The sequence below is a fragment of the Protopterus annectens genome, chromosome 7.part0 (assembly GCF_019279795.1).
Source record: "Protopterus annectens isolate FY-2018-M chromosome 7.part0, PAN1.0, whole genome shotgun sequence".
Classification (NCBI taxonomy): Eukaryota; Metazoa; Chordata; order Ceratodontiformes; family Protopteridae; genus Protopterus; species Protopterus annectens.
This window is the reverse complement of record NC_056739.1, coordinates 757,040,999-757,062,382: the sequence shown is the minus strand read 5'-3', so window position 1 is coordinate 757,062,382 and position 21,384 is coordinate 757,040,999.

The window sequence follows — 21,384 nt, the reverse complement described above, 5'->3', positions numbered from 1 at the left end:
CTCTCCAAGGAAATGTCAACATCCCCCAATAGACTTTTTTCAAATAAGTAGGTGTTGTCATAACCATGCACCAAAACTAAATTCCAAAAAATGTATAATACTCTCTTTTGTCAAGCATGATGTCCCTTGTAGCTATTACATTGGCAACATACCTCAGTATTTTAAAGTGCATTAACCTTACACAGCTTATTAGTAAAAGTATAGACATAGGTGTGTTCATTCCACTGTATTTAGCACTTAGTAGTCCAAGCATTGAATTTATTGCCCCCTTCAGTATATACTGCACAATCACTTATCACAACCTGAATGACCACAATGCTTTTGTGTCAAGAAAATCCAGGGTCTAAATCATGGAAACTACAATTACCATCTCAAAGCCTTGCCCCTGTTCTCAGTATCATACAGGCTACTAACAGTGTATCTCTGCTTTGCATACAGAGCCTCAAGAGACCCTCTCCTATTTAATCCACTGTACATCTGCAAGACCAATGGTGTTATAAACACCTGATTAAGAAATCTTAATCTCTTCTGCAAAATAAATTATACATGTTGAAGGGATAAATGTGTATCACAGAGAATACCACTTCTTTGGAATCCTCTTTCTCTCCATATAAAGCAAATTACTTCCCTTACCATATTCAAACATAATACATCCTGCATATTCACTCCTGGTTTAGCACCCTTGTCCTTATGGATAGGAGTAACAAGTATCTTCCCAGCTCTGGATTATTCATATTTAAGCTACACAGCCTACATACTTCATGGGAATGCAGGGCTATGCTTCTAATAATCCACACAGATCAATAGCTTAGTGTGTATCTATGAACTACAGCATGCATTACATTACATCCTATATGCACTGTATTCCCCACATGCAATACATTACAGGCTACATTACATTACACTGCAGCCTGCATTATATCACAACCTGATTTAAAATACATCATGCATTGCATTGCATTACATTACAGCCTACAATACTTTACTAACTGCATTGTATTACAGCCTGCATTAAATCACTCCAATTATTAATTTCAGGCAGTGTCGCACTACCTCCTGTGTTGCACCACAGCCTGTACAACATCACTCCAATCACTGCACAACAGCCTGTGTCAAATCACCTCTGTTAGATAATATGAATTTAAGGTTGAAATTATTTATGTTGTAAATATGCTGAAAGAAAAAGCTTGCTTAAACGCAAAAACAGAGTTTAGTAATATGTGATCAGCAACCATACTAAATGACTGTGGCTTAAAAAAATAAGGAACTTGCTTATGAGTGTATTACACACACATCAAGAAAGCTGACTTCTTACAGACGTGACAAGAATGTAATCTGCTTTCACTGGACAGCAGGACATGCTTTTCTAAGAAAGTTTAAAAATGTGCTTTTCTAATCCACAAGGCGTTTTCTTGAAGACAGTTTACTTATCAGCATTTGAACAAGAACAGATGTGTTAGCATTTGCGTCATCAAGGCAGTATCTTTCCAAAACCAAGAGGGTGTGTGTTTAACTAAAATATGTATAAAAAGTCTGTATTAAATCTAGTTATGTTAGAGGTATGGTAGGGACACAAGTCCTGAGGTAAATGGTATATCCCTCACATCATCTGTACTATATGAGAAGTAAAGTTGGAACAGTACTTTTAAGCTGCAACGTTTGTCCAGTTTGGTTTATTATAAAAAGTTATTTGTTACTGCTCTCTAAAGTTGATGCTGCAAAGTATATTCTCTCATCAGTGTATATTCTGCAACTTTCTGTATGCGACAGACTGTGAATGCAAATATAACTAGACTTTGAATTTTAGCAGAATCCAGCCAGCAAATCCCACAGCAAGAGCAAGCAGTAAGAAGCAGTAAGCAGAGCCATATAATTTTTCAACCTCCTGCACAAATCACCCCAAACACTGCACATCAAACTGTGTCATATTACCTCCTGCACTACATCATCCCAATCACTGTACATCAGTCTGTCATATTACCTCATGTGTTACACCACAGCTTGTGAATCACTGCATGTCAGCTTGTGTCACATCACTTCCTGCATTGCACCTCAGTCTCCTCTACATCTCTCCAATCACTGCATGTCAGCCTGTGTCACAGTACCTCCTGTGTTACACTACAGCAAGCACTACATCACCCCAATCAATGCACATCAGCCTGTTTCATATCACCTCCTGCATTACACCACAGGCTGTACTATGACACCACAGTCACTAAACATCAGCCTGTGTCATTTTATCTCTTGCATTATACCACAGTCTCCACTACATCAGCCCAATTGCTGCATGTTAGCCTATGTCACAGTACCTCCTGAATTACACCACAGCTTGCACATCACTCCAGTCACTGCACATCAGCCACTGCACATCAGCCTGTGTCACATCACTTCCTGCATTACACTACAGAATGTGGCTACACTTAATATTGCATTACATTGATGACTGACTACATTACAGCTTACATTACATTACATTACAGCCTGTAATACTTTATAGACTGGATTGCATCACTGGCTATAATACACTGTTCTTTACAATACATCCTCTGTAAAGCTATGGCATGATTTACACCACAGAGTACATTTTACTTTGCACTACAGCCTGCACTGCATTACAGCTTATATTACGTTACAGTCTGCATTGCACTAGAGCTTACTTTACACTACACAATACATTATACTTTGTTTTACACAACAGTCTGCACTCTACTATAGCATCCTTTTAAACATGTTATGAATCATACTGCTGTGTGCATTAGAGTATATCTGCATTGTTTTACAGTGGACATTACACTACTGCCTGCAATATATTTCAGCCATCATTTCACTTCAGTCTGCATTATATTACAACATGTATTGTATGCTGCACAATATCACAATTTGCATTACAATACATCCTCCATTACTCTACCTAGCTGTATTGCATTTTTATACTACTTTCTGCAGTACAGCCTACATTACAGTGTAGTCTGTATTACTACAATCTGAATTAAATTGCATTCTACATTATACTACAGCATGATTTATGCTCAGCCTACACCTCCTAACAGCCAACCTTAATCTACATTCAAATTACATCATACCAAACATTATATTACAGATTCCACTGCTTTATAGCCCACACTACACATTGAATCACATTAATTTTGAAATAGAATGCAACATGCATTGCATTGTAGCTTGCCCTACACTACAACTGGCATTACACTGCACAGCAGAATGCATTGCACTATAACCTATTGCTTTACAGTTTGAATTACACAGACGGCATTGTGCCATGCTTTACAATTTAGACTGCATTATTCCATGCACTGTATTATGGCTTGCATTACACAACAGTCTGCATTCCACCACAGGCTGTAGTATATCATGTGTTAGATTACATGCTGCATTACATGGAAAGCTGCATTATGCACTGTATTACATTATAGTTTATACTACACTATACTAAAACCTGCATTACAATACAGCCTGCATTGCATTATAGACTTTTGCTACAACCTGCATTATCATACAGTCTGCATTATACTGTCTATATTATATTACTGCCTGCAATACACTGCATTGTGACTTGTGATATAATACATATTATATTTCAGCATACATTATATTTCACCCAGCATTATGGTTCAATCTGTAAAACACTACAGCATGCATTACACTACAGTATGAATTACATTAGAATGTGCTCTTTTACAGGCTGCCATACACCACAGACTGCAATATACCATTCACTGCATTACATCCTCCCTGCATTACATTATTGCCTACTTTATATTGCAGCCTGCATTATACTACAATATGCTTTACATTACAGTTAGCATTATATTAGAGCTTGGGCTACACCATAGGCTAAATGATGTCATGCATTACATCACAACAACCACTGCACTACAGCCTGAATTGCAATACAGCCTACACTACATAGTAAACTGCATTGTACTACAACTTGTGTTATGCCACATGCTAAATTATTTCATGCATTATTCTACAGCATGCATTAGATTATGACCGGCATTACTCTACAAATTGCATTTCATTACAAGACACAGCATGCATTACATTAAATTACAGTTTGCACTAAACCTCAGTTGCATTATAAATCCCTTATACTGTATTAGACTACAGTCTGCCTGCACTACAACCTGCATTACTTGGTAGCCTACATTAAACAGCAGCCTGAATAGCATGGCAGCATGCATTACATTGCCACCTCATAACATGTTACCCTGTATACTGGATTACATTAAGCCTGCAGCACATTAGAGTGTGTGTTACATTACAGTCTGCATTTCACTTCAGAGTGCCTTACATTATAGCTTTCACTACAACTTCTACTGTAATACAGAATTTTTTTCACCATACAGAAAAGTGTATTTCACTATGGCCTGCCTTACTTTACAGCCTAGACTACACTACAGCCTGCATTGTAATGTGGTCTGTACTACAGACAACAATATACCATGTACTAGATTACAGCCCCAACTGCAGTAGGTTGGATTACATCCAGTGTTACACTACAGTCTGCCTTACATTACAGCCTGCACTGCACCATTAGTATATCAATGGTTATATTACATCCTGTGTTACACTTTTTAGTTTGCATTACATTACATTACAACTTGCACTGCACTCTAACTGTAGTGTACCACAGTTTAGATTACATCCAGTGTTACACTACGGTCTGTTTTACATTACATCCTGCACTGCATGACAGCAGTATAGCACAGGTTAGATTCCATCCAGGATTACACTACATTTGGCATTACATTGCAGCCTGCACTGCACACTGAATGCAGTGTACCACAGTTTAGATTACATCCAGTATTACGCTACAGTTTGTGTTACATTACAGCCTGCACTGCACACTGACTCCTGTATACTGAGGTTACATTACATCCAGTATTGCACTAAAGTCTGCTTTACATTACAGCCTGCACTGCACTGACTGCAGTGTACCACAGGTTAGATTACATCCAGTGTTACACTACAGTTGGCATTGCATTGCAGACTACAGTATAGTTAGATGACATTCAGTGTTATACTACAGCTGGCACTACATTACAGCCTGCATTGTACACCGATGGTAGTGCATGACAGATTAGATTACACCCACTGTTGCACCACAGTCTGCTTTACATTACAGCCTGCATTATACAATGACTGTGGTATACTACATCCAGTGTTACACTACAGTCTGCTTTACAATACAGCCTGCGCTGCACCAGTGGCAGTATACCACAACTTAGATTATATCCAGTATCACACTACAGTCTGCATTTCTTCTTTCAAACTTTAGCAAACTGTTTGCTACAAAAGTATAGTTGCTACAGTTTATACCTGCTAGCATGGAGTGCTTCAGTGCTCATGTTTCAGTTAAACAACACTTCTCTTAAAACTGAGTAAACTACTTACTACAAATCTAGCAAACAATTGCTAAAGCTTATATCCTGCCTGCACAGAGCACTACAGTTTAAAAAAATATTTTTAAACCGTAGCAAACAGTTGCTACAGTTTATACCCTTTCTGCACATAGTGCTATAGTGCACAGGTTTTAGTTAAAAAAATAATTTTTGTTGTATTTTTAAACTATAGCAAGCTGTTTGCTACAATGTAGCAAGCATTTTCTACAGTTTAGACCACACCCAGAGTGCTAGAGTACTAAGGTTTGACCACAATTGCAACACTGGCTTTTAAGAGGCTGTTGTCCCACTTGCCCTGCCCTAGCTAATCTACTGGTCTCCAGCCTGTATTACATTAGAGCTTATGTTATACCACATCCTGTATTGCACATTATGGGCTGCATTACATTGCAACTTGCCGCACTAGTTTCTGCACTGTTACAAGCTGCACTACATTACATGCTGTGCTTGTCTCTAGTCTGTATTACATTACGGCGTACAATATACCACATCCTGTGTTGCACTTTATTATCTGCATTACACTGTAGTTTGTAGTGCACTACTTTCTGTACTGTGTTATAGGCTGTATTGCACTACATGCTGTGCTTGTATCCAGTGCACCCTGTGGGCTGCATTACATTGCAGCTTGCACTGCACTACTTTCTACACTGTGTTATAGGCTGCACTGCTTTACATGTTGTGCTTGTCTCCAGCCTACATTGCATTACAGTTTACTTTATAGTACATCCTGTAATGCAACTTTGGACTACATTACTCTGCAGCTTGCCCTGCACCACTTTCTGCACTGTGTTACAGGCTGCACTACATTGCATGCTTTGTTGGTCCCCAGTGTGTATTACATTACAGTTTACAATACACCATCTTGTATTATAGGTTCATAGGATGATACTAGGCTATTGGCCCAGAGGCCCTTATAAGCCTAGCTAAGAATATTGCCCATGTTCCCACAAAGTCAGCACCTGTTTGCCCTGTCCAGCAGGGACACAGGTGGGATCCCAGGTGTGTATTTTCTGTTTCTCATCCAGTCATCCGGGTTCCTCTCAAAAAGGGGGTAGAGAGGTACTCTGCTTAACATGGAGAGGGCATCTATTCCACAGATGGGAGTCTCTGGGACTCAAATCTATCCCACCAACAAGTTCTTCTAATGTCACAGACCAGGTTGAGGCCTTGTGTGTGGGTTGCCTGACTGGATTTGGACTTATGAATATCCAGCAAGCCCATTAAGGTTGGGTCTAAAATGGCCTTGTATGCCAGACACAGGTCATCTCTGAGCAGTCTGTATGAGACTAAGTAGAGGGACAGGGCTTTTAGCCTATCTGTATAGGATAGGTGTTTGAGACCCTGGATTTTCTTGGTCAGGAACCTCTGTGGTCTCTCCAGCTACTGCATGTGCTTTGGAAGGCACATACTGAAGGGGGCATTGTACTCAATGGGTCTGATAAGGGAGGAGTAGAGGGATGTTATGGCCTCCTTGTTCCTGGATGAAATACCTTTACTTATGAGGTGAGCCATGTAAAAAGCTTTCTGTACAACAGATGCAACATGGTGGTCAAAAGTCAGGTTGCTATCCCAAATGACTGCTTGCATGCTTAGTACATTGCAATTAATGTGATAATTACTGGGGATGCCATTTTTCCCAAAGGGGATAATAATGCATTTCTTGGTATTCAATTTAAGGCCATGATCCTGGCACCAGTCATTAGTTTGGGTAAGGCCCTCTTGTAGAATATTCACATCACTTGGGAAATTTTAAGACAGCACCTAGCTTGCAATCATCTGCAGACTTGGTCAGCGACGGACCATTGGTTTTTGGCTTGCCCCTCAGAAAAGTATATCCCAAAAAGTAGAGGCCCCAAGAACGATCCTTGGGGTACACTGCTCATTATGGGTCTACTACTAGAGGTGCCTTCCCCTATTTTGACTGAGTGGATTCTAACAGTGAGCCAGTTAGCTATCCTTCTGGTAACATATGAGTTGATGGCTAGCTGTCAGAGTTTATCTATTATGCCTGAGTGGGGAACAGTGTCAAAGGCTTTGGCTAGGTCGAGGTAGGTGGTGTGTACTGTCCTTCCCCTCATCCATGGCTTTGACTGTTTCAAAGAAGATTACCAAGTTTAATAGGCATGATCTCCCTTTGACAAATCCAAACTGCATGGGGTCAGGCGTTTGGAGGTTGTCAATGTCCTTGTTTATAAGGTCCGTGATAATGCATTTCATGGCCTTGCAGATCCGGCTAGTTAGGCTGATGGGCCTATAGTTGCCTGGGTCAGTGGATGCTCTATCTTTGTGTAGAGGGATGCCAGTGGCTGTTCTCCATTCAGTTGGGATGAAGCCAGTGCTCAGGCTTTGGTTGAATAGGGTGCCTAATGGAGCTGAGAGCTCATACCTGAGTTCATGTAGGATGCAGCCAGGGATGTTGTCAGGTCCCACGGAGACTGTACTTTTTGTCTTTGAGATGGCATTAAAGACCTGCTGCTTGGTGATGGGTGATGAGGGGAGGGGGCAGGTTCTGGGGATGTCCTGGTTTACTGATGGAGGGGACAGGGGGGTGAGGTTTTCACTGAACCTGTCTACAAGCAGGTTGGCTATATCTACAGCATTTCTGTATGTGGTGTTCTTGACCACCAGTTCAGAGCAGACTTGCATGTTACCTTTGAGATTGTGGACATATATAAAGAAGGCCATGTGATTGTCCTTCGTGGATGTGGCCAATTTGGACTCAGTTAGCCTTAGAGGATTTCACCAGTGACCTTATTTGCTTGTTCAGACAAAGGAGAGATTGTTTCCAACTTGGTACCTGCTCCATCTTGGTCCCAGACAGCATTTTTTTTTCCTTTTATTAGAGTTTGTTTATTTCTGCTGTCCACCACACAGGCTTACTCTTCCTTGAGGAAGATGATTTGATCTTTTGGTCCTATCAGGTATTGCTGAGTCCATACAGCTATGTAGATGCCCATATAGTTTTTAGTGTAGTCCTGGACATTAGTTCTTGTTCCATCTGATGGGATGGTGGATGTGAAGCTGCTTATACCTGCTCTCAGGAGACTGTAGTCAGCTTTGGAAAAGGTTTTTTGCTTGACCCTGACAATGGGAGGGTCAGGGGAGATGGTGACTTCGAAAGTGATCTCTTTATGGTCAGATCTTACCAAGGAGGATGACACTGTAGGGGTGTTACAGTGGCTACTCCATGTTGGTTAGTACCAGGTCCAGGATATTTTCACCTCTCATGGGGTTTCAACCAGCTGATCCAATGCACTGGCTTTGATGAAGTCAATGAGTCTCTGGGTGTTCATGTTTGGGCCAGAATAAGTCTTCCACTATATGGCTGGGTAGTTAGTCACCCAGGACCAGGGTAGAGGGTTGAATCTTGATGGACTCAAGTAAGTCCAGCTAGTTAGAGTGGAGTGTCCTGAGTCATGGTTGGAGGGCTGTAGCTAGCTATGGTTTGAATAGGTGTTTTGTCAACAGTTAACTGCACTTGGAGTGTCTCCTGTGCTTCAAACCGTTTTACCAGCCTAGAGGTGTGTATGTCTTTGATAAATACTGAAATTCCACCTCCTTTGACTTTGTAGCCTTCCATTTGAGGTCTGACAGTATGGTAGGATGAGTAACCTGGTAAGGCTGGGGAGCTCTCTGCAGCTTTGAACCAGGTTTCAGTGACTGCACAAATTTCAGCATCCTCCAGGGTGAGAAATGCTTGCAGTGAGTGGAATTTCATGCTAAGACTCCTAGGATTTAGCAGCACAACCTTTAAATTTCATTTAGAAGAATTTCTCATGTAATTTTGTGCTCATGACTTTTCCTAAAAAGGCACTGGGGGGGGTGGCAACAAGAGCCTTTGCCAGAAGCCTGAAGCCCAGGGGAGACAGCTGGCCATCTCTGGCAAAGCATTGTGGTCTGCCAGTCATGTCTTCCCAGGCTGTCAGGTACTGGATCCCCTTGGAATGACACCAGAAACTAAGCCAATTGTTAAAGTCAGTCATTTTCTGTTTGTACTGAGGCATCATTCTAGGTGATGGTAAGATGCTGCTTACGGCTAGGGACATACCTGCCTGCGAAACATATTCAGTGAGCTCAGTCATGTCACTCTTCATATAGTCCAGAGAGGTACATCTCAAGTCATTCACACCAACATGGACTATGACAGAGCCATAACAGTACCTGCTGTTAAGAGACTTGAGTGCATGCATGATATGGTGTATTCTAGCAGCTGACAAGCAACTCACCATGACTTTCTCCTTGTCTAGCATAGTGAGGGGCACATCTGTGTGTCTTATGGTAGTCTTCTATTATTAGTATGTTGGGTTTGTGACTAGGCCTTAGAGGCTGTGAGACACAGGCATGTGTACTATGTGTGGTGCTTGCTGCTGTGGGTTGTGATGTGCAAGTGTGTTTTTGCTTCGGAGGTCTCTTTTGTTTAGATATGTTTTTGTTGAGAACCTTCCCATATGTAGGAGTGTGTTGTAGAGGTGTAGGTGGTGTTAGAGGTGTGGTGTTTGTTATGTTTGCACAGACAACCTTCTTAGTGCCAGATGTACTGGGTTGTGACTGAGACAGCAAGGATTCTAGGTTCTTAATGTAATTGCATCTCTCACATATTGTGTTCCTAGGTGGTAGTAGTGGAGGGTTGTCTGTGTACATGAGGCAGTTGCTACACTGTCTCAGGATGCCCATATCAACCAAACTAGCAGGAGAAATCATAGGAAATTGTTCGTCCATGGTTGTCAGAATATGTGGAAGAGAGGTCAGGTATAGTAGAAGTGGGTATTATCTGAGAAGAGTACCTATAGGTGTGAGTAGGGCTGGATAAAATAAATACAGTAGCTGCAAGTGAAGGTCTCACTTACACAGAAGTGATGTTAAGGGAAAAATGCAGTTGAGATACCTTGCAAAGGGTTAAAACAGTGCAGAGGTGGTGTGTGACATGCAAGAAGCACAAACCTGTGAAAATGTGGGGTTTAAATACCACAAAAATGAAAGTAAAATAAGAAACAATGGAACTGAGCAATCAACCCTTGTCCCTGAGCTCTTGGATAAACACCCTATACCAGACCAGTTCCAACCAGTTCACTTACTCCCATTAAGTGCAGGCAGGCCCTGGCCAACACAAGATGGCATAGCAGGAACACCGGAATCACACAAACAGATCTGGATATAGCAAAACCTGTGACCAGACAATGCTAAAGATATTTAAACTCTGTTTAGGTCAATTTAGCACAAGAGGACAGACACACACTTAAATATAACAGTAGCAAACAACAGCAAACTGATTTAAACAAAGTAATCAATTAACCAATAAAAAACCTCAAAATTGAGCCCTGTTCCAGCAAGCTTCAATCAGATGAGTTCTAACTGCACACTCCTGCCACTAGGGTGCATGGGACCCCTCTCCAAAAAAGATGGCCTGGATTAATGCTCAAGTTATGCAAACAGAGCTAGATTCACCAAGTCTGAATCTGGTCTATGCTACAGCAAACAAGGTGCACCAATTTCAGAAAAACAGTTAAAATAAGCAGGCACAGTAAGCCTTCAATCAGCAATTCCCAACTTAGAAGGATGTAAGCTACCTTTCCTGCCACAAAAGTGTAGACCACAAACCTTCCTAATGTAAAACAACTGGCCTGAAGCCCAAGTGCTTAAACCAAAATGCTTAGACCAAGAGTTACAATTTAATCAGGCTACTAACAAGCAGTAATAAATGCAGCAGAATAAATGAAATCGAATACTTTTAAGAACAAGCAGCAAAAGCAAAATAAAGCAATAAAGTAGGAAGAAACACAAACACAGTAAAAGCAGATGAATAAAGTGCAATTTTTTTCTTTCTTTAAGTTGTGGGAAGGGAGGAAACACGATAATTCAAGGTTGAGATACTAAGGGGGTGGGCCTTCCCAAATTATTTCTCTCTACTCAATAGAATGAGCTGATGTGATGGGACTGGGAGGAGTGTTCAGAATGAGATTTACAATAGGGGTGGGCAACTCAAAATCCACCAAAATTAAGAACACAACAAGAGCTGGGTGGGAGGGTGAAAAATGCAGCCACAGATCAGCACTATTCAGAGCAATTAGGAGGCACTCAAACACTTTGGCTAAATGCAGATATTTCTAAATATAAAAGCAATGCTGTTTCACAGCTCCTCCCACTAATTAACTGAAGCTGTTCACAGCCTGCAAAGGAATTCTTTGGTAACCTTTTTAACTGCCTTAGCCAAGAACTCTTAAAATTCCAACAGAACAAAAAACGTAAAACAAAGCAAATGTAATGGTAGAACACAATACAAAATAAAAGTGATCAAACCTTAAATGAAGAGCGCCAAATCAAAATAAAATCCAGCCACAGATTATCACTATTCAGAGCAATCAGGATGCACACAAACACCTTAGAGGCTGCATTACATTGCAGGTGTTATAGGGTGCACTATATTACATGTTGTGCTTGATTGTTGCCTGCACTCTATCATATGGCTCATATGTGAGCTGTTAATCATTTATTTCTGCCACAATTGCAGGCTGCCACAAGTGATGCTTTTTAAGATGAATCAAAAGTCTGGAGATCTTGTACAGACTTGCTATTTATGTGGTATTGCCATTAACAACCAGACTATTGCAGCAAAGGTTGGGGCCTGACACAAACACAGGGGCAAGCCACATTTACCTTCCAATTGTCTTTTACTTTGTGAGGTCTAATTTCAAGAGATTCTAACAGTGGCAAGCAGAATCTAAGATTGATTTCAGGCAACTCAGGAATTTAGGGGCATGTTTATTTATTGCTATTTGGTGAAAGCGGCAGCTATTTACAAACAATATGGTTGCAGATCAAAACAGCGAATGCTGATATGAGTGAACGCTTTTTGAGGCTGTAAATAAGAGTGAACATTCATATGAATGTACATTCTTTTTCTATGGAGTTTTTGCTGGCAGGATTTTGTATGGGATTGTAGTGTAGCTGAGTCATGGAATTTGTCCTTACCCTGCTGCTGTGCAATCTCGGAGTTGGTATAGCAGGGGATGTGGGAGTGCAGGGGAGCTTGTCCCCAGGCAAAAAAGTGCTTTCAGTTTTTGTTGAGGGGAGCTTGTCCCCAGGCAAAAAAGTGCTTTCAGTTTTTGTTGATTCCAGTCATTTTAGATGCAATCTAAAATGACCATTCTTTCTGTGATCACTGTTATGAGCGCTTGATGAGACATACACACACACACGTGTGTGTGTGTGTGTGTGTGTGTGTGTGTGTGTGTGTGTGTGTGTGTGTGTGTGTGTGTGTGTGCGTGCAGTTAATGTTGACATTTCAGAATGTTGACAGTCTGAACTGCAGTATCAGAATGTAGACAGTTCAGAAAAGAGACAGAGGTAAGTGGAATGATGTAAATGGAGGGAGCGTCTTAGTCTGCGTGCTGCAGGGTTAGGGAATAGTTTTCATGTTATGCATGTCTTTGGTGCAGGTTTACATGGTTGAGTGTCTTGTGTAGTGGCAGTGTTATGGAAAGGGATTTTCTTAGGTAAGGTGCAAAGGTATGGTTAGGGGCAGGGTTATGGGTTAGCATGCATTAGTAAGGTGGTGCAGTGGATCACTACCCTAACCCTAAGCCTAAGCCTGCACTCTGTCTGTCTTCTTTCAGCTTTTCCCGGTTAGGGGTCGCCACAGCTGAACTCCGGTCCGCTAATGATTGGCAGTAAATTTTTACGTGCTGGCTTGCCAGGCCTAATGCACAACCTTCAATGAAGGAACGCCCATTAATGCATGTCACCACACAGAAGACGTTCTAACTGAGAATCGAACGGGCAACTTCTAACTGAGGTGACAACACTACCACAGCACCACCACCGCAGTATAAGCCTAAGCCTGCACTCTACCAAAGAAAAAGCCTTCCCTATAATTCAGTAAAGTCCATGTAGGCTCTGTGTAGAGCCTACATGGAATGTATCTGTGTACACGACCAAGAGCTTCCCTTAGCAGCTTGCCATGCATATTTTTATTTATTTTTTTATTTTATTTTATTTAAAATTTGTTTAGCAGGAAAATCCAACATGGAATGAAGCCAATTTTCACTGGAGGTCTGGGGAGAAATGCTCCAGACGCATCTCTTTGTGAAGAGTACCTGGAGGAAACCCACATGAATGCAGGGAGGACATGCAGACTCTGCACAGAAAGCACCCCAGCCAAGAATTGAAATGGAGAACCTCACGCTGTGTGGTGACAAGGCTACCACTGTGGCATACCTAAAGGAGGTTTTGTGGCATGAAACCTCACAGAACAACATGGATAATGAATCCATGTAACAGCAACAGCACACCCACATACCTGTTAACCTGACCAAAAAGAGTATAAGAAAAATTTCCAGAGCTGTGTATTCACTTATTTCACTAGTTTGGATTTGTTTGTTTTTTTTTTTCTATTTATGTGCATGTTTGCATGATGCACCGTGTTATCGCTATGCTTAGCTTTGTGCACCCATGCATCAGACATGCACCAGACATCTAAAAATAAAAAATGGATGCTTTCAATTGTTTTAGCTGCACAATGATGCTATACACTGCACAAACCCATGAAGCAAAGATGCTCTATGCTTAAACTAGCACCTTTGCATTGTAAGTGAAAATACAAGAGTTCCCTTCACTCCTTTTGTGGCGAGATAAGTTGAGTGAAGAACTATAGTGTAGAAGGTCCTGGGTAGTGATACCTTTTATATCTAATGCCGTGAAACTGTGTTAGGTTGCCGAAGCATCTATATGCTTTAAATTCAATTATTGCTATATTTAAAATAGCTGTGTGATGCTAAGTATTGCTTAAAGATGGGTAACCGTTTTTCCAAGTTTGCGCTTTGATAAGAGGTGCAGCGCATTTTTGAAAGTTTCAGTATGAAGCGGAATAGTATGAATGCATCCTATTTAAAAGGCAATTGGCAGGAAATGTTCAGTACTCCTTGGAGCTTAATCTTGTGTGCGGGTATGACAGTTGAGGGGGAAGGAGTATGCTTTTGGGCACAGCGTTGGAGTATTCAGGAGTCTAGGATGTTTATTGGACTCCTGGTACAGCACCATAGATCCTGGATGCTGCAGCAGAACTACAGTGACTCAGAATGCAAGTCTGAAGCCTGGGGTAGTTTGGCCAGGGACTTGACCAGTGTGACTGGTATCCCCTGCACTGGGGAGCAGTGTTGCCACCATTTCGATGACCTCTGATGAAGGAAGAGGGATACTTCAGATCAGTGGATCCAAGAGGCACAGGCAGGGAACACTCCACAGATATGTATCTTTTTTAAATTATTTTTTACATAAACAAGCTGAATTTGTGTAAAACTGGTATGCATTGGTATGCAGTCCCATGCAAGGCATTTGGCCAGGATGTGTCAAGTACGTAGTACAGAAGAAAATCAATAGTGCTAAATGAATGAATAAATTAATAATAAAAGAAAAGTACAGATATTGCAGTCTTAACAATCATGTATGAAATACTTGGGACATCATAGACTTCATTAACATGGAAGTGCATATCTGGACTGTAAAAGCAAGTAAGCATGCAGTACTGCGTAGCATAGCTATCAACCATTATTGATATTGCTGAATACCCAGATTAAGAGTTAATGTTGTGGTCTGCTCATTGTCAGAAATATGCTGTAGATTGCAGTCAATAACTGATTAGGTTAAACACGTATGTTAACAGAAGTCCTAGGCAGCTGTCCATGTGTGTAAAAGCAAGATTTGAAACAACAAGAATTAATAAAGTGTAAAAGGAGACAATGCTGTGATAATGTGGTATTTCAAATAAATGGTTCCGTATTACTGTAGTCACTGCTTGTGGGTTGTAATTCCACAATAGCCAATTGAAAAACTATGCTGTTTTAATACTGTTTTAGCATTTCATCAATAAAACATAACCATGCTTGCATGTGAAGTGCACACCCAGAGATCTGTACTTTGAATGTCCAGCTGTGAAGTGTAATCAGTGTACATGAACATACCTCTCAACTGTCATGAGTTTTGCAGAATGTACTGAATATTGCCTCATAAATACAGTCTGGTATATAATCTTGCTGGCAATACCTCACAAAAGTAGAATAATAATCCAAACTGTAGATAAAACGAACATCCTTTATTCAACACAGTTAGCGCTTTCACCAATACTGCTTCATCAGACTGTATCAAAGTGAAATACTGCAGTTTTTAAATAGCATAATCAATTAACCAATTGCGAACAATTGTTAACAATTGGACATATCATTGCAAGTTAATTAAACTGTTTAAAGTCATAAAGACTCCTATACAAGTCTAAAAACAAATTTAAAACCAGTTTAAAACACATTCCCATACATTATAATTAATCTAACATTAATTATACAGAGCCTGTGACGTTCGTTTTATCTACAGTTTGGATTATTATTCTACTTTTGTGAGGTATTGCCAGCAAGTGTAGCCGTTGTGTTCCTGTTTCCGTTTATGAGGTTTTGGACATTTTTATTAGACTTGGTTACAGGAACACTGCTCTCCTGGGGTTACGTTATTGTGTGCTGGTATATAATCTTGTTTTATGGGTCAGTCTCTGGCAAAATGGTGAGGATCAACATCAGAAGAAACATCAGACCTCTGAATTGCAGATATTAGACATATCTGAAAATGCATTTTAATGTCAAATCTGTTATCTGATCACCTGCTACTATTGTATGAGCACTATGTAAGAATGTTTTCCATTGTTGTGCCTTTGTCCCCCATTATTTATGGCTTGGTCCAGAATGTCTTGTGCTAAGAGGTTTAGAGGTATGTACGTGGAACATCAAATATCCAGTATAAGCAACAATGAATGACTGCTGGATGCAATATGATCTGAACTATAGTGCCTATGTGTAAGGAACAGTATAGTATTTCAAATAATGAATGTCATAGCAGTCAGTAGTGTTGTAAGTAAAGTCTAACAGAGCTAAAAGTACTCATTTGTAGCATGTTTTGTTATAGTACCTGTGAAGTTACTAATGTCCTCCTTTTTCTCTTACCCCACCTCTTCTGTTCTTATTTATTTAATCAGTATATTTTTATTATCATTTGCGATTATCATATTATTTGGTATTAACTCTTATGTTGTCCTTATATATAATTTTATTGCTTTGTGAAAAATTATTTTTGTGTTCCTCATATTATTTTTCAATTTTTCCATTATTCATTATTTTGTTTTATCTTCATTATATTTGTTTGGGTTATTGTTTCATTTTATTTTCTATTTTATTTCCTACACCACAACAAGGTAGGCCATTTTCTGGTAATCCACCTGCCTTGGCTCCCCTGGCTGAGGCACCAGGGCCCAGCACATCTGGGTCGCAGACTGGTAGTACGCCCCCTGCTCTACCTGGACCTTCAGGTAGTTCTGCCCAGAGGTCGGGAGTATGCCCCCTCTGTGAGAGGAGGCAGAGGAGATGTCTACGTCACCCATGCACAACTGCCAGGCATGGTGCATAGGCTTGTGCAGCAGACTGTGGGCACAGGCCTACAGCGTCCAAAGGAGGTACAGTCTCTTGGGTGAGGACTTGATGCCCATGGGACCTGGATCTCCCCACCTCCTCCCCAACAAAGGTGTTCACCCCACCTCTTGTGTCCTTCACCAACCTGTGTGCTGTCCTGTATGTCTTGTCTGTCTGCAAATGCATCCTCACCTTCCCAACTTACTTTCCCCACAAATATCTATGTCCCTTCCCCAACATTCTACTCTCTCCTTAAAAAAAGGCACCTGTCCCAAAAAAAAAAAAATGTCCCATACATAGAGCTACATTTTGCACACGTGTCCACTGACTGACTTAATTTGGTCCAATTGGATTCACAACACACTTATGCTGTCATCACCCCTCTGGGGGTGACAGTCCAAATTCAGCTAAAAATTTTGGCAAGTGCACAGTTGTTACTTTTGAAGAAATGGATAGCTATGGTTCTTTCCTACACTCTCCCTGCACATTCATACCTGGATTTCACTATGTTTTTCCCCATGCTTCCACTCCATTTCATCACTTTCTTAGCTCCCCAATTTTCTTTTCTTTAAAGAAAATTTGCCACGATGCTGCGGTATGTGCAGCATCACTAAACTAAATGGTGGTGTATTATTAAATGTATGTGAAAGCATAATAATCATGCCAAAAAAAGTCACCAACACCTTATTTTTGAACCCAGTACTATATGACTTGAACAATTCTGTATTAACTTGCCAAGCCACGCAGCCAGTTAATTAGCATGTGTTGTAAACAAAACATAGTAATTGTCATTTTCTCATAATTAAGCATGTTTGCAAATCATTATTATGGGTGATTTTAACTCCAACTGGGCTACCTTTAGCTCACAAAATCATAGCAATCATATCAACCTGTTTGGTTTTACTCCACTTATTAGGGTTGCCACCTTCGTTCACGGCTAAAACCGGAGCCAAGACACGCCCCTCGCGTCACCAGTAACCCTGCCCACCCCACCCCCTCTCCCGCCAACATACCGCCTATTTTGTGATGTCACGACAGCATCACTCAACGGGAACGCCCTCTTTTTTCATTCCCGCCGCCTGCTTTTTGCTGATTTGCTATGCTTTTCTGTAAAAAAGCATACTAAATCAGCCGATTTACAAACTCCGATAGTACCGGAGTTTGTACAGTGTTTTCCGGACTACCGGAGAATCAGTTTGATTTCCTGATAGTCCGGAAAAAAACGGAAGGGTGGCAAGCCTACCACTTATCCATAATCCCACTAGAATTGATAAAAACTCACACAGACAGTCTATCCTAGATTGAACCTTGACTAACAAACTCACTTAACTCAGTCACTCTTAATGCTGGCTGTCTACCTGACAGCCTCAGTGATCACTTACCTAGCTGCTTGCTAAGACAAAATAGCAACCTTATGAAATATACTATCTACCTCCTAATCTGCAATAAGACATTTCAACCCCAAAAAAACCAACAGACACCCTAAAAGATGTACTTGGTCTCCACTTAAAGGAGTACAACGGGTTTCTAAACTGAATTCCTCAACTTCCATGCTTTTTTCCTCCCTATTTACATGTTCCTGCATAAAATAACAAAAAAGCATCTTTTACAAGATCTAAATTCCCCTGTCCTTTCTGAAACAAGCCTACCTTAGCGTACAGGGATGGTTTTCCTTTCAAAAACATTCTCTCGCATTTCAGTTAAGCTTGCTGTAGTCCCGCAATTATTGACGTCATCGCGGCCAGGCAGTGTTGGTATTTTTTATTTATTTTTTTTTTAACATTTCCCTCCCCTGAAGTGACATCACCACGGCCGGCCTCTTGTTCTCTGTCAAACAATCAAACCCACCCATTCTGTGACGTTACAGCTGCCTTGTCTTTCCCCCAGCCTCGAATTCCTCAAATAGAGCTGCAGGAGGTAGGGAAGTTCCTTTCCTGTTAGTGTTTCCAGTAAGCAGTATTTTGCCGAAGGAACCTGTTGTGGGAAGCTCTGCTTGTATCAGCTTATTTTTGGGGACCTGCTAAATTGGTGAGTGAGTCAACGTTTTTTGGTACTTTTACATTAACGGGGGAGCAGCTTTTTTTTGGCTGCTGTTAATGTTATTTTCCTTGCTGGAGTGTTTTCTGACATGTCCGTAGTGGTAATTTTACAGTCCTGCTTTGGTTTCGCTTTTGTTTTTGTTCTCAGACCATCCACTGATTATGTACAGCAGTTTTCTAACATCGTGTGAATTAACGAGGCTAACTATGTTTATCAGAAGTGAGGGGACAATTCAGAATGTGACCATATTGTCCATAACCGTTTTAAACAGCCGTTTTCACATCCACAGTTGTAAATATACTGGTCCTCCACAGTATTTTTTTTTTTTTTTTTTGACGGGTGGACCACAGGTTGAGAGGAACGCACATATAAGATTCATTCTGATAATCGTTTTACCACTGTGTGGCAATTATACTGAATCTGGACAGCTGCGAGGTTTGTGAACAGCAGCGTTCCCCCCTCCGACCTGTTCGGGAAAAAAAGTGTTTGTGTGTATGAGTGTTTCTGTTTGGGTGTGTGAGTGAATGTGTGCATGAAAGCAGATTGTATGTGTGTGTGAATGCAGACGAGACTGTATGTGTGTATGAGAGAGAGCGAATAATGTTTCAGAGAATGAACGGTGCGTGCACGAAAGCAGATTGTATGTGTTTGTGAATGCAGAAGAGTGTATGTGTGTATGAGAGAGGGTGAATAGTGTTTTTTGAGAACGAACGGTGCATGCATGAAAGCATATTGTATGTGTTTGTGAATGCAGAAGAGTGTATGTGTGTGAGAGAGGGTGAATAGTGTTTGAGAGAATGAGGTGCGTGCATGAAAGCAGATTGTATGTGTTTGTGAATGCAGAAGAGAGTGTGTATGTGTGTATGAGAGTTTGCTGTTTCACTGCTCCATCTGTGTGTGTGTGTATGTCAGTATATCTAACACTCAAAATATAATCAAAGACTCAAAATATCTAAACACAAAATATTGAGAAAGAACAATTATTTTATGCAGGGCATCTCTGGCAATTATACAACTGTGATAAAGAGCAAATTTTGAGATTAATATTTTTGAGGTAGAGATTTTGTGCCAGCAAAACAACATGTCATCTAAACGGCCTCATCTTATTGCACACCTTAACAAATATGTTACTTAACAAATTGCAGAAGTTAGTTTTATTCAGCATTATTTATCTTAAGATATGCCCCTCTTTTTATCAACTTTAGTAAGCTAGATAGATGGCTGGTTATTGCTCAGATTATTAACTGCCATTCTTTCTGCTTCTGGCAAGTTATAATACCTAATAATTTCCTTAGAGGCATCAGCAAAGAAAAAAAAATGAGGGAAAGGTAGTGGTATTTGAATCAAACAGAAAACTATCAATGTCAATTTCATTTTATACAGTTTGTTTCTCACTATCTGTCATGGCATGCCCACTAAAATTATTCTTCAAAAGAAGCTGTAATAAGATTGATCTTCAAACAAGCTGATAAAGGGGGAAACATAATAGCAATGGACAGAAGTATTTATGTCATGACCTGTAATACTTTACTGAATAATGAATCTCATTATGGGGTAGTTGGTCGGAATTGCCAATATGAGTGTAATCAGGAATTATTGGAATTGTTAAAGAAATATATGTGGTTAAACACTATAGATAAAAATGCAGTTAATAACATAAAGTATTTCTCTTACTCAAATTTTTTTATGGAATACCTAAAATTCACAAATGTTTGAGGAATCCCCCAGGTCACCTAATTCTAATACAGGGAGCAATTTAGAGAGGGTTGAAATACTGCTCCATAACATTTTGAAAAGGTTTTATGACACACATAAAAATCGTATGTTAAAATACTTTGGAAGTAGTAACTAGATTTAAGTGTATTGAGTGATGTCATGATTACTTTTGGTTGGGTTTGAATGTAGTTAATTTGTATATATCATACCTCTCAACTGTACCAAATTCCTCATTTTTTACCGGTTTTGAGGTCTAAATAATGGGGTGCCACGAGTTCCCGAGTGGCCCCCTTAATTCCCCGGCTAATTTTTAAAATTTTTCCAGCTTTGTTTCAGCTGATGTCATCGCATGCAGAGCCGTGCACGATGATGTCAGCATCCTGAGCAGTCTGTCAGAATTCAGCTGAAGGCGGCTCTAAGGGAGTGTATTTGTTTAAGTTTGTATGACTCAGCATGTGCACGCTGCAACAGCTCTTCCCAGAGAATCAAGAGAGAGAGGGCCAGTTACACACGAGTCACTTTATTTAAAATAATTCTATTTAGTTTAGTTAGGCAGGACTCCACAATCCTGTCCCCAAACAGCAGAGCAGCAGAACAAGTCTTGTTGGACTCGGAGTTGTGCAGCGGTTATGAAACAAATTGCTTCTTCTCCTGCAGGTAAAATAATTAATCTACAGATAAGATGAGATAAGAAAATTAATTGTTTTGAGTCATAGACTGGGGAGTGTGTGTGTGTATTTGTGCTGCAGCTGGTGTAGCGT